Genomic DNA, 15,112 nt, shown 5'->3' with positions numbered 1-15,112 from the left:
ACTAGTGCACTTATACAATTTACCATTATATTTGGTGTGTTGGGGACACAAGATACTTTTTATTATTTGGTTGCAGGGTTGTTTGAGAGATACCATCTTCATCCTACGCCTCCCACGGATTGATAAACCTTATGTCATCCACTTGAGGGAAAATTGCTACTGTCATACAAAACTCTGCGCTTGGAGGCCCAACACAAGTCTACAAGAACAAGTTGCGTAGTAGACATCAAGCTCTTTTCTGGCGCCGTTGCTGGGGAGGTGAGTGCTTGAAGGTATATCTTTATATCTTGCAATAAAATCTTTTAGTTTCTTGTTTTATCACTAGTTTAGTTTATAAAATAAAACTACAAAAATATGGAATTAAGGTGGTCTTATATTGTTCATCTTTATAATGTCTTTCTTGAAAATGATGGATCATAAATTGTTCTCAATCGATAGAAGAAGAATTCAATAAAATGTTTGGCATAAATGATGAGCATGATTGCGATGTTGTTAGTATGAATTCTATAAATATCCAAAATGCTAATGACGATTGCACTAGTCATGAGAAAAATGTTTCTTATAAGCATTTCATTTTTGTGGAGTGGAAAGACTTTGTGAAGACGTGCCTTATAGGGAAGATAGATTTTGTAAGAATCATAAGCATGATAGAACCAATTTTTTTCTCAAAGTGATAGATGAATTTGCTACAAAATTATGCTATCTTTGTCCTATTACTTGTGAACTTTGCAATAAAGTTGGTCACCTTAATTTCCAATGCATTCTTTTTCATGATCGAATCGTGTCCAAATATTGCAATAACTTGATCACCTTGAACTTTATAATGAGCTTTGTCTATTTTTGGGGAGTGAAGAATTGACACATAAAAATAGTTGGTTTGAAGTATTTGTACTCATGGACGACATTGAAACTAATCTAAAAAATATCTATATGTTTTGCGTGGTAAATTGCAATGAGAATGCTTATATTGCCAACTATAGAAAGATGGGAAAACCAATGGAATATAAAAGGAATACTAATGAAAGGGTAAAGATGTCCACTTTACCTCCTATTGTCTCTCATGATGAAATTGGTGACAAGGAGGAGCTCCCTATTCAACCAATCTCATGCATCAATAAGAAGCTCAAAAAAACTAATTAAACCCACACATGATGTGGTGAAGAAGAAGAAAAGAAGAAAGAATAGAGGTAAAAAGGCATCTCTCCCAAATAATGTTGCTCCTATTATTGTTGTGCCTCATGAAAATAAATTAAAAATAATTGTAGAAGATGATGCACTTGATGATGGTATTACTTCTTTGTCTTATGTCACAATGTCCGAGAGCACTATTGATGATGATTTTGTTATGCCTATTGCTCGTTGTGATGATTCTGATTGGGAAGATAATTATACTTCTTATAATCTTGAAAATCTTTTTGGCACCAACTTGGGAAAGTATGATGATAATAATTGTTATACCGTTGGTGCTATTCACACTATTGATGATGAGAGTGATTATGCTTATGATATGCCAAGCCACAAGCTTGGGGATGCTATGCTTAATGAAGATGATCTTTTTAGCCCCCCTACTTTGAATGATCAAATTTGTTATGATGATTGCATGCCTCCTATTTATGATGATTGCAATATTTATGAAAATGGGTTTGGAAGAGTGTCAACTTTAGATAACATTTATCCCACTATTTTGGAGGGTGTTGAATCTTATTATGATGATAAAAGTGGATTTGGAGAGGTCATGACTTTATTTAGTAATGATTCCACTATTTCGGAAGAGGTTTCAATTGACTAGGATGAGAAAAAAGTTGCTGCTTATGATGATATTATGATGATACTTACGTTATAAAAAGTAGTCATAATTATTGTCATAATTTTGAATATCCTTTTAGTGAACATTACTCTTTTAATGTGGAAACAATTTATAGTATTCGAGTTTCCTATGATACTCCCACTATTATGAATGAGAATAAAATTGCTTATGTGGAGAGTAATAAAAACACTATGCTTGTGGATCATGAAAGGAATGCTTTGTGTGATAGTTATATTGATGAATCCATTCATGATCACTACAAAAAAAATACACTTAATACGTGTTTGTCACAGTAGGTCACGTTTTCTGTCATGCATGTTCATCCATGACAAATTTATGACAGAATCAAGATAGTCATACCTGTGCTGTCGTAGAAGTGTTCCATGACATTACCAAAATTATCATCACAGAAGTGTCCACTTCCATGACGATAAATCGCGCGTCACAGAAGTGCTTTCGTCAAGGGTGACCGACACGTGGCATCCACCGTAACGGAACGCCGTTAAGCTATCGGTTCCGGTTTTGGATCCGATAACCCGTTAACAGCCCTGACCAATGGGGATTTTCCACATGTAAAATCATCATTGGCTGGAGGAAACATGTGTTGGCTCACCGTTGGGACAGATGTCATCCACTCATTGGACCCAAAGCGCCTATGTACGTCGACACGTGGCACGGCCCAACAGAGGCCCATTCCTGTGAAAAGGCCGGCCCATTTGACTTGGTCAAAAGGTGGCGGGCCGGCCCACAGCAAGCCTGTTAATGGCCTGTTCGCATATAGCCCATTTACAACCCGCTAACCCAGGGCCCATTTACGGCCTATCCGAATTAGGCCCAGTATCGTCATCTGGGCCGTCCAATATAATTCCAGCCCATTTTAACTTCCGGCCCATGTATGGCCCATGACGTCTTTCAGCCCATATGAGACCCTTAGTAACTCTCGGCCCATTAACGGCCCGTAATGAACGGTGTATCACTTTATACCCATTAACGATACGTGGTGAAACTGGCCCGTAATGAACAGTGTATCACTTTATACCCATTAATGGCCCATTATTCCGTTGGGCCGTTTCCAGCCCATGTTATCTTTCGGCCTTCTCAGGGCCCATTTATTCTTGGGCTCATTTCCAACATTCGTTTACTTATGGCCCGTTACTGTCATTTTATTCTTGTGGGCCAAATTCAGCCCGTGGTTACAGTCGGCCCGTTTGTGGCCCGTTAATACGTTCGGTCGTTTTCATAACGTCATCAAATACGGCCGATTAACGACGGCCTGTTATTGTCGGCCCATGAACGGACGATTTCAACTCTAGTTCATTTACGGCCATAATGTGGTCTGTTATTGGCCAATGTTTGGCCAACCGATCATACGGCACGTAGAAGGCCCATTGATGCTACGGCCTATAGAAGGCCCATTGATGCTACGACCCTTAGAAGGCCCATTCTTTCTATGGCCCTTAGAAGGCCCATTGTTTCTACAGCAGGCTCATGTTAACTACAGTAAATATGTAGCCCATGATTATTGTTGCCTAGTTTTAAAAAAATAGGTTATTGCGGCCACTAGCAAACCGCGGAAAAAGAACTGCACTGACTACAAGAAAACAAATAGACAAGACAATAAGGAAATAAATTAGCAAGCAACTTACGCTAGGCTATCACGGCTATTACACATATTACATCCACTGGGCATCAAAGTTCGCCACCAGTGCAAATATAGGGAACAAAGCAGCATATAAACGCCGCAGCAAAACAAGTCCAGAACTGAAACCACTTCAGAAGAGCTCAAGAAACAATATCCTGGGCTACCCATAATGCTGTTAAGATGCTTAGCAAGCTTATTAACTTTCTCTTGTTTGGCGCTTGAATCCTCCAGCACTTGCTGTTGCACTAGAAAGTAGCATCTGAATTCTACAGGGACTTCCTCAGTCCTTCGGCTTCCTGTCGCATAACATCTGATCAACGTCTTTCAATTTGAAGTTGAGACTCAAGAAGCCGAACTGATTCAGGCAGCAAGTTCGAAGAGCTGGTGCCAGCAGTAGTAGCCAGTAACTCGAACACTACATCATGACAAGACTTTGGGGTTGTCTCAGTGTCTTCAACATAGTTTTTATCAGCTTTCTTGGAGACCAAGAGGGATGTCTCACTATCTTGAACCTTATCTGCATTACTTCATTTACCATTGCATAATGGGGTACTCTTCTCCAATATTTTATCCGCGTTCTAAAAGAGAAACAAACCAACACATCACAGGTTTACAATGTAGTATATGAAACTCATTTTGGTAAACCAGTTCAGTAGTAAGGTGGACATGATAACAACATGAAACAAACATATATCTATGTAGTATGGTCAGTGTATGGTCTATATCATTCTAGTTTATGTTGCCAAATCAAGATAGATACAGTTCGAATCATATCTATTTAAGATAAAGCAGCATAGACAGAATATAAGTGTGGGAAACTACACAGCAATAACAACACTTGTAATGTGCATGGCATGGGAACATAACTGTTTATTCAATTGAAACTGAAATCAACATAGATCAAGTTACAACAGCAAACACGTTAAAGAAACAGGTTTAAAACATACCTGTTGCACCATTGGAGTTTCAATTGCATCCTTCAAATTTGAAATTAGTTGGTATGAGTAAATATCGTGATGCAAGAGCAAAGTAGTATGAACCATAGCTATGGAACCTGACCTGAGAACAATTCTTCTTCTGCTTTAAGCGTTGACTTGGGGTTCGGAGTGGTGGTCCTCGTGCTTTGGGCACTGCAGTTGCCTTACTAACTGCTCGTGTTTGGGTGCTCTGTGGTGGAGACGGTGTTGTGTCAACGGGAACTGGGTTACTATCTGCTGGGGTTGGGGTTAGAAGGGGTGTAGCTGGTTCTCTGTCCAACTGGGTAGGGTACAATCTGTGTGACTCTGGGTTATGTGTGGTGGGGCTGGTTCTTGGGCAAGTACAACCGTGGTTCTATCTCCATCGACAGGTAGCACGATCTTTTCTGAAGACCGTGTTTTTACTCCCACAGATACTGCCAACACCCCCTCCAATTGAAATGGCTGATAAACAAGAAAATTAATTGAAGGTACAGACATTGTAAGATAACAGGTGCAATGGATAGTAGGGAAGAAAACATGGCTTGAAATAATTCACATTTATGTGGTCTAACCAAACAGAATAGCAGGACATAATTTCACATATATGATGGCTAATTAAACAAGATAGCATGACACAATTTCACATGTATGATGGCTAACTAAACAGGATAGAATGACATACTTCAAAATATGATGACTATGTAAACAGGATGACATGATATAACTATATGATGTGTCTATTAAAGTGGTTGGCATGCCATAAATCACAAACATGCCGTCGATGGAAACATGATGGCATGATATAATTCACGGATAGAATGACATAATTCAAAATATGATGACTATGTAAACATGATGAGATGATATAACTATATTATGTCTTTAGAAAATGGGTTGGCATGCCATAATTCAGATAGATGCTGTCTATGTAAACATCATGGCATGATATAATTGAAATATATGATTTATATACTAAGGAAGTGAGCAGAGGGCAACCGCATATATGATGTGTCAACTAAGGAGATGGCATTCAATATCGTGTATATGATGTAAAAACTAAGCATTGCAATACAACATATGCATGATATGAGTAATATAACCCTGCCAAATTTGGGCATACACCTCAGGGGGATAATAGGACTGGTCATCTGCCTCTGAATCCTCCTCTGAAGAGCTATCTGTAACCAGCAAGATCTCTGCTTCAGCAGGTAGCATTGTCTGCTCTGAAGACCTTGTTTTCACTCCAGATTTCTCCATCACCAATTCAAATGGCTGATGCACAGGAAGAGCAGTTGAATATACAAACATTGTCGACAAAAGCAATGAGAAATACAAAAAAAGGACGACATGATATAATTCACATATATGACGCTTGGCTAAACAGCATGGCATTGCATAATTCACATATATAATGCCTTGCAACAAGATAGCATTGCATAATTCACATATATAATGTCTTGCAACAAGATGGCATTGCATAATTCACATATATGGTAATTAGACACTAAACATGTGGCATTCACACAAAGCATGTCTAAACTAAGCAAATGACATAGCAATGCAAGATACCATACACACGATATGAGCAACATAACCCTGCCAAGTTAGAGCATGCACCTCGGGGGGGGGGGGAATAGGACTGGTCATATGTCTCTGAATCCTCCTCTGAGGAGCTATCTGTAACCAGCAAGACATGCGCTTCGTCAGATAGCATTGTCTGCTCTGACCTTGTTTCCACTCCAGATTTTTCCATGACCGTGCCGAATGGCTGATGCACAGGAAGAGTAATTGAATGTACTAAAATTGTTGACAAATTTAACACGTAATAAAAAAATGATGTCATGATATAATTCACATATAAGATGACTGGCTAACCAAGGTGGCATTGCAAAATTCACATATATGATGCCTGGCTAAACAAGATGACATTGCATGATTCACATATATGATAAAGAAACTAAATAGATGGCATTGACACAAAGCATGTCTAAACTAAGCAGATGACATCTTTGATGTATACAGTAAGCAATGCAAGGCACCATATGCATGATATTACCAACATCAGCATGCCAAGTTAGAGCGAAGACCTCATGGGGTAAATAGGAGTGGTCTTCTGCTTCTGAATCCCCCTCAGAACAATTATCTTCCTCTTGATTATGATCCGAAATGGGTGGAGGGGGGGGGCTGCCTTTGCGCCCACCATGGAGCGACGTCTGCATGAAATTCTATTGCCACGCAAGGCTCGTCTCTTTTGCTCTACATGTTCAGTTCCATTGTGTACAATAACTAAACATGCATAGGAATAAAACATAGTGAGATTATGTTAGGAGTGCATGCACAAATCCAGAGTGATGGTAGCAAACTATGGATAGACCCAAAACCAATGATAGCAGGCAGATAATAGCTTTAGTTAAAAAATACAGATAATGGCTCCTTTAATGTTTGTTTGCACCCAACATGAAACTCATAGTAGACACCTGAGATTAACCAGATAGTAGACAGATAGTACTGATTGCTGCCCCAATATGTACCCCACAACCATTTAAAAACTCAAGTTTCAGCATAAGTTTGGACCTGACTCGGAGTCTAATAGGTGAACACGACGATAAAGTAGCATGTCATCATATTAAGCGATGCATAACGTAAGCAGACACGGAAGTGTGCGACCTCTCTTGCGGACCCGTGTAGTCCTCAAGGTCATCTGCTCAGTTGATGATGGTAATGTAGTTGTCGTGGCTGCCGGCGGTGGGGAAGAAGATCTGAGGCGGCGAAAGACAGTCTGGAGAGCGGATCCCTGCTGTGGTGAACCCTTCCGTCGTTGGAGCAGCTGAGCTGGGGTGGAACACAGCACTGCAGGAGTAGGACAAACCACACAAGGTTTTCTTTGACACATATCTGTAACAGAAGTAATTGTGTAAGGGCTTGTTTGAATTTGAGGATTCTAACAATGCAGGGATAGGAAATAGACAGGAATAGGATAGGAATGCACATGCAAAACAGAGAATTTAAAAACACAGGATTTCTGCCAATCTAGGTGTTTGGTTCACAAGCATTGGAAGAACACATGATGCAAAGAAGCAAGGTGAGATTAAGTCAAACCACAAGAAAATGTACGGTTATAATGCTATTATGCTACTATCTCTTAGTCTTGTGCTTCATGAATAGGAATTTGGAAAGGAGGACAAGTGGAAATTAAAATTCCTACGGTTTTTCTTTCAAGGAGACACTAAAGGAACAAATCCTACAGTTTTGCTTTGCTCCATTCCTTTGCACCAAATTCATGAAAAGTAGTACCATAGGAAACTTTCCAATTCCTATGTTTTTCATTCACTTTTCCTTTCAAGCACTGGCGATTCTAGTAGGCAGGCCTGAGCAAGGAAAAGCCTACAATAAAAAAATGTTTTTGTGCTACTTCTATTACTTTGGACCCAGGCCACTACCCTACTAGCTCAGCTCCCAGGGCCATCGACAAATGCACAGCTCAAACGCGCCGAGATAAATAATGATGGTGTTCAAGAGAGTCCATCACGGATAGCAAAGTTGCCTGGTACCTCAATGCTTGTCATATACTAGGATAAAATAATCTTCCGTTACTCCGTGTGCTCAGTGGACAATATATATAACATGTAGAGTAAAAAAGAGATGCAACAAGTGTACAACCTCTTTGGCGAAGCCATGTCGATCTCAGCGTGATTGGGTTGGCCGGTGAGGATGCTCCGGCTGACTTGGCTATCGGAGGAGGGGAAGAAGATCTTAGGCGTCTGGAGATGGAGCCCGAGGTATTGCTCCGCTGTGATGGAGGGTTTCGTCGTTGGAGCAGCTCCGGTGAGTTGTACGACGCCGAGGCTGAAGCAGGACAAGAGAGACAACGTTAACCTGAGTGGAATTCTAATAGCATCTCCAATGATGACATAAAATACATCAGCCGCTTATCTCTGAACTTAACTATTGAAACTGAATTTAACTGTCGAACTGAACTTAACTGTCGAAACTGAATTTTGCTGTCGAAACTGAATTTTACAATTGAAACTGAACGCACTAGAGGTGAGGCTACACGTCAGTCGACTGACTTTTTCATCTCTGGTCAGTTGATTTTGCAGCCGTTGGATACGAAATCAAGGGCCTGCAGTTCATCTTCAACCTCCACCCCCTGAGCCGCCAGCCACCACCGGCCAAACAGCCGCCCCCGCCGCCCGCGGCCAGCGGTGCGCCGCTCCGCCCGCCCCGAAAACAGTCCCCACCACCAGTCCGCCGCCGCCCCGGCTATCCCTCTAGGCCCCCCATGTCGAGCTTTTTCTTCGGCGATCCCCACGCCACCGCCCCACCACCGCCGGCGACCACCGTCCCCACCCTGAACCCTAAGATAGATAGTGGGGTACCTCTCCGGCGAGCCCCCCTCCCCGCTGCGGCTGGTTCTTCCTTAACTCCGGCGAGCCCCTCCTGAAAATCGACTGACCCAAAAGTCGATTCAGTCGACTGAAGTGTAGCTAAATCGGAGCAGCATCGCAAGCAAGAGCAAGAGCGAGAGCAGACAAGGCAGGGGACCGAGAGCAAGAGCAGAGCAGCACCACGAGCGAGAGCTAAAGCAGCAGCAGCTCCTACTGACGTGGACGTCGCCGCCGAGGGAGCGACGCCGTGGAGGAAGTGGCCGGCGACGCCGCCGTGGATGGAGCCGCGCCGTGTCGGCTCGGGACCGAGCGCCGGCAGCACCGTGATATCGAATCAAGAAGAAAATGAGGCGATTAGTGTACAACCTCTTTGGTGGCGCCGATTAGGCCACAGCTTCATCCGAGGAAACGGTGATGATGATGCTCTTTCGGTGGTGCAGGTGAAGACGGTGGTGTGGGAATGCAGGTGGCGCGAAAGACGAGGGGAATGTCGGGGAAGCTCCTTGGAGGTGGAGGACGGGGTGGCTGAACCGGCGGGACGACCAGATCGATGACGGATCCTCATCCGATATGGTGGATGAGGGACGCCGAGGTGTTGCTGTGGACGACGTCGTCGGGGAAGAGGCTCCGGCTCGGTGGCGGATGGAGGAGGATGTGGGGCTTCGCGGGTTTTCCCGGCCTCAGTGTACGAATGGGTGGACGGATGGGATGGGAGTGGGGAACAATGTCTTAGGGACGCGCTTGTCCGAAATGTGGGGTATGTTACGAATGTACCCCCACCGATTTGAGGCGGTTCTTTCGGTTCAGGGGTATCACGGGCATTTCACGTGTCGGGATTTCACAGGAGGTGGGAGTTTTCGCGCGCGTTGTAATTTTGGAATAGCAAGGCACGGGTTGAGATGGAGGGTGTTGTCAGAGCACAATGAGACAAAGATATATCTTCAATATTTTGGGCTAACAAGGCGCGGGTTGAAATTTCCGGACAAGCCTAACGTGTACTGTGACAAATCAATTCGCACTAGGAATGTCATTCAAAACTTTGAATTCATGTTATGTTCAATTAAATTTTTTCGCTACGTGTATAATGCATGCAACCTACTACTCAAATGAACGTTTTAGTGCATTCCAAACGTATATACTACCACTTCAATATGAACTAAATTTGAATTCGTTTCTCTATTTGAATAAGATCTACAATAATGATTGTTTTGAAGTCAAAGCATTTGAATTCATTTCTCTGTTTTAATAAGATCTACAATCATCATTATTGTCAAGTTAAACCATCATTTGTGTATTATCTTCACAACACACCACATGATTAGTCTCGAGTTACATATGAACTATGTGTACTATATGAACTCGAACTCGATTTTTTGAATCCACTTTATGTTGATTTCAAATCATAGTACATTTCAAGCTCTAGCTAGATCTTCATAATCTAAACCATGTCTCATATGTATAATGTGTTTATCACATTATGTATGGTGCCCCGCCCCCTACGCCTACAAGTATTTAGATGTGAGTTGCAAACACCACACATTACCACAAATTCAAATAAATGTGAGAATGTTCAGTATATAGTATTGTTTAGATTGTTCGATATTTAGTTGTAAGTTGCAAACGCCACACATTATCACAAATTCAAATAAAATGTGAGATTGTTCGATGTATAGTATGGTTTAGATTCTTCGACATTTAGCTATGAGTTGCAAACGCCATGCATTATCACATTATGGTATAACATGTGCAAAACCACAACACGCGTATCACCGCTATATTCATGCATGCATACGTTTAAAACACTATGATCTCCTATTCAAATATATGAATCCACTTTCATATCAAATTATGATCTTTGTTATTCTCTTACACCCACACAATCCTCTAAGCTTTGTAGCTACCACTAACTTTCTCTCGTGCATGCACACGCCCTCCTCGCCCTCCCCCTCCCTCAGCATTCTATCCATCGCGCACATTCATTTTTTTCTTTAGGAAGTTCTCCCACAGTCTCCACAACTCCTTTCGGACACACATCGATCGATAAACCTCTCCAGCGATGTGTGCCTACAACATACACACGCACCTTCAATCTCCTCCTTTATGTGTCCTTGCCTCGTGTCTCTCATACGGTCCCACACATGTGTAAACTCTCGCCCCTCTTTTCATCGATCTCACAACCGCATACTCCTCCCCCAATCTAGCTAGTAGCTGGGCCTCTCGCACCACCTCCTAACTCCATTCTCTCTGTCTATCCGTCTCGCCGGGACTTATTTTCCTCTAACAAAGGGACGTACACTGACCGATCTCCCGCTATACATATAGCTAGCTAGGTCCTTATAACTTATTTTTCCCACGCGTCGATCGATCTACCTCATTAGTTATGTCTCTCCCTTCCTCCGAAAAACAACAATTGATCTACTGATCTAGTTAGGTTTGCTTACCAAACACATGGTTCCCCTTCATCATCCATGGATGCGTCCCGATAGATCTATCATGCACAGGCACACACAGAAACACATCCCCACTTTTATTGATAATATTGCAGTTCCACCATCAATTTGTCTAGTAGGCCTCTCCCACCATCTTCGAGAAGCAACTCCATCAACCATCCAGCACTCTACCCCTCTCCCTCCCTCTCTCTCTCTCTGTCCCATCCTATTTCCCGTCCTTCAGTTATGTATGGATGTTGACCGATCTCCCTCAAGACATAGCTGGGTCTCTCCTTCTCAACACATATACGAGTCGTTCTACCTCTTTAGTTAGGCCTCTGCCTACCCCTCCCCCCACCCCCTCCCCCCCACACACACACCGATACATCGAGCGCTCTAGTCATGTCTCCCTGCCACACACAAACTTGACCTGTGCCCTCTGACGTTCTGGTTGGTCAGTCGCCCTATATCTTTGACTTGCACACACAATTTCGATGGCTCTCTTCATCGATCTCGCACCCACCCACTTGATCCTCTCTTTGACTCTATCGATATCTATGACCCCTCCCTTTCTTCTCGTGGATCGCCCGGCCCTCTATATATGATATGGATAGGCCTCCATTTCACACACATTGCATGCAAAATTTTGTTTGAGATGTCATCGACACATATTCCCACAAATACATTCACGAAATCAACCTCCCCGCAAAACAAAAAACACTCACGAACGCACAAGCCATTTGTCTAGGTTTGTATCTCTCACACACACCCACGTAGGTGGGGGACGTGCACGAAGAGAAGAGGTGCACGCACGGCGCACGTACTCCCGTCTCTTTCCCAACCACACCCGCGCGGGTACACGGTGGAGCTCATTTCTGTATGAAAAGGCAGCCCACATGGTAATTTGACATGTGTACTGGTTGTCCACCAGATGGAGGGAGGATCGTCTACCACGGGTGAACAAACAAATTGCGACTTGATGCGTTATGTTAAAAAAGAGGCAAACCATGTGGGGCCTACCTTAGAGGTAAGGCTCTATACACTGGAGTACTTTTGATGTGTCCCGCCAACTTGCAGAACGAGGAGAAGATTGATTAGTACGCCGTCTCCCCCGCCCACGGGCGCGGTGGCTCGCAGGATGAGGTGAAGCTTGCTTACTAGTAGTAGTACTGTACGCCTTACGCCCGCTCCCTCGCCCACGCCGCGGTGGCTCGCAGGACAAGGAGAAAATTTGACTACTCCCTCCGTTTACTCCTCGTCCCTACTACCTTGGTTAGAGAGATTATCATATTGTTTGGAATATATATGTCCTTTAGTAGATTTCAATATGTACTACTAGTACATACTCCAAATGCTGATGTATATAGACGTATTTTAGAGTGTGGATTCACTCATTTTGCTCCGTATGTAGTCCATATTGAGGCCCTGTTTGGTTCATAAGTCCTAGGACTTTTTCTAGTCCCAACTAAAAAGTCCCTACTCCTTAAAAAGTCCCCCCTGTTTGTTTTCAGGGACTAAAAAGTCCCTAGTCCCTCCCTAGAGGTTATTGAATGACCATGTTACCCCCAGTATACAGAAAAATAACAACCAAACAACACCATGGGGCGGCGGGGCAATGGGTGCAGGGAGGGGCATTGTTGGAAAAGTCCCGAAAAGACTCTCCTGGAGAGTCTTCTTCATTAAGTCTCAAAAAGCAAGTTTTAGTCCCTAGTAGTCCTCCTGTTTGGTTAAAAAGTCTCTAAGAGGGACTTTTTCTGGTCCCTACACTAAAAAGTCCGTGGAAACAAACACCCCCTGCATAAAGTTGAGACACTTATTTTGGAACGGAGGGAGTACATATTTGCTATGATCTGTCAATCATTGAGATGCAATAGCATGCATGTTAGTCTCCTTTGTATTTGATGAAATGTTGCAACAGGCAACCTTGGACGCAAGATACATGTAACAGAAGCTGGAAGCTTCATAGCATTGTACTATCTCGCTGATAAATTACAGTACGTACTATACTAGTACTTCCTCCATTCCTAAATATAAGTATTTGTAGAGATTTCACCATGAACCACATACGGATGTATATAGATGCATTTTAAGTGTAGATTCATTCATTTTGTTCCATATGTAGTCCACCTAGTGGAATCTCTACTAAGACTTATATTTAGGAACGGAGGGAGTACTATGTAAAGAGTTAGGTGTCACACGGTGTCCAGAAAATATGGTGATAGTGTGAGGTGGGCCATGTAATCACTGAGCCTGCGTGTTTTCACTGCTCTTGCACTCCTCCGCCGTAAGAATGGAGAAAATTGTAATCTAGTAGTACCTCCTTTCGCCGAAAGCGTGGGACATCCAGCAGTCCTACCACCTCAGTAATAATGACCAATGAGCCGTCAAATCACATAGACCAAGCAGTAAGTTGGACGGATGAAGCAACCGTCACTCTTGAATCTGCTTCTCCCTTCAACGCAGGCGCCAGTGAGAGGTCGCGTCCGCTCTGCCCGGGCATGAATGCGGCACCGACTCTGTGGAGCGGCGCTGACCGTTTCGGGCGGGAAGCGCGCGCGGGCGATGAAGGGGCTTTGGGTGGGCCAGGCTGGTTAGGAGCGGGCGTGTTAGCTGTCCACCTGTCCCTACCGGACGCCCGGAAATGAGAGGATGCACCGACTCTCGCGGCTAAAATCGTACACTACACAACATCTCTTTGTAGGAGTAGGTCGATCTGTCGCTCTCTCTAACGCACACATGCTGTTAAACACACACACACACGCACAGGTTCATAGAATAGGAAAATCATGGGAGTGCGAAGCCACAGGAAGTGAGATACAAATGGAGTACGTACAAGAAGAGAAGAGGTGACGAATATTCCATCAAACCTGGACTGAGGAGTAGTACTCCCTCCGTCTAGGTGTTAAGTCATCTTACGAAAATCAGATATTCCCAAAATGTTTAGGCGTCGTCCATTAACTTCGCATCTCAATCCCCTCCTGGCCTCGTTGCTAGCGAGCGTTGTTACTTAGGGAGCGTTTGGATCCTTAGCAAGAACAGCTTATAGCATAGCTGGCCAAGGTTAGGCGTTTGGAACTGTTAAAATATGTTAGCTTTTGTGGGCCAGCTAGCTTGGGTGGGCTAGAAAAACCTTGCTAGCTCAGGAGAGCCAGATCGGCTCGCTTCCGACGGCAAACTTCGCGTAGTAGTAACATAGACTAGTAACATATGCATGTTACTAGTCCAAGTTACTCACCACTATGACCAGCCTAAGCAATGTAACCAAACGCTCCTTACTCTGCCTTGTTATCTCCCCCGGAAACCCAATGCATGGAGCGCAACTACGCGTTGATCAGTCAAGAAATCAAAGTCGGCTTGCATGCGAGTTAATACGTGGCCCTGCATGGTAGCTAAAACAACATCTCTTAGTTGTTTGGATTAATTGTTGCGTTTAGAGACAGAAATCAGGGCTTTGATTGGAGGAATGACCGGTCAAGTTTCTCCTTCTCCTCCAATCTGCTTGCACCTTGGTCCCGCTGCACCTTCTAACATGACTTATTACACCTAGACGGAGGGAGTCGTATGAGATACAGTGGCACACTGACTTAGGTCGAATACAAGTGCCCAAAATTGTGTGCATGTTATAATAAGGATTCACTTAAAATAGTACGTGAGCGAACAGAGGGATCAATTGGACAGTGTTCCCGAGCATTAGCGGATGTGTGAGGAAAGATACACCGCTGGCGCTTTTAATTTTTCTTATTAATTTGTTTGTTTCACCCTCTGACTGGTGGGACCCAACGTACTACATGGAGAGAGGTATGGTGACTAAGGCTGCATTATTTCTGCACCACTTTGGATAGTCTTACCACCAAAGCCACATGACACGATTATGATTTAAGTCCCAA

This window comes from Triticum aestivum, chromosome 4D, assembly GCF_018294505.1.
Source record: "Triticum aestivum cultivar Chinese Spring chromosome 4D, IWGSC CS RefSeq v2.1, whole genome shotgun sequence".
In the NCBI taxonomy this organism is placed as follows: domain Eukaryota; kingdom Viridiplantae; phylum Streptophyta; class Magnoliopsida; order Poales; family Poaceae; genus Triticum; species Triticum aestivum.
This window is presented reverse-complemented; position numbering follows the sequence as displayed.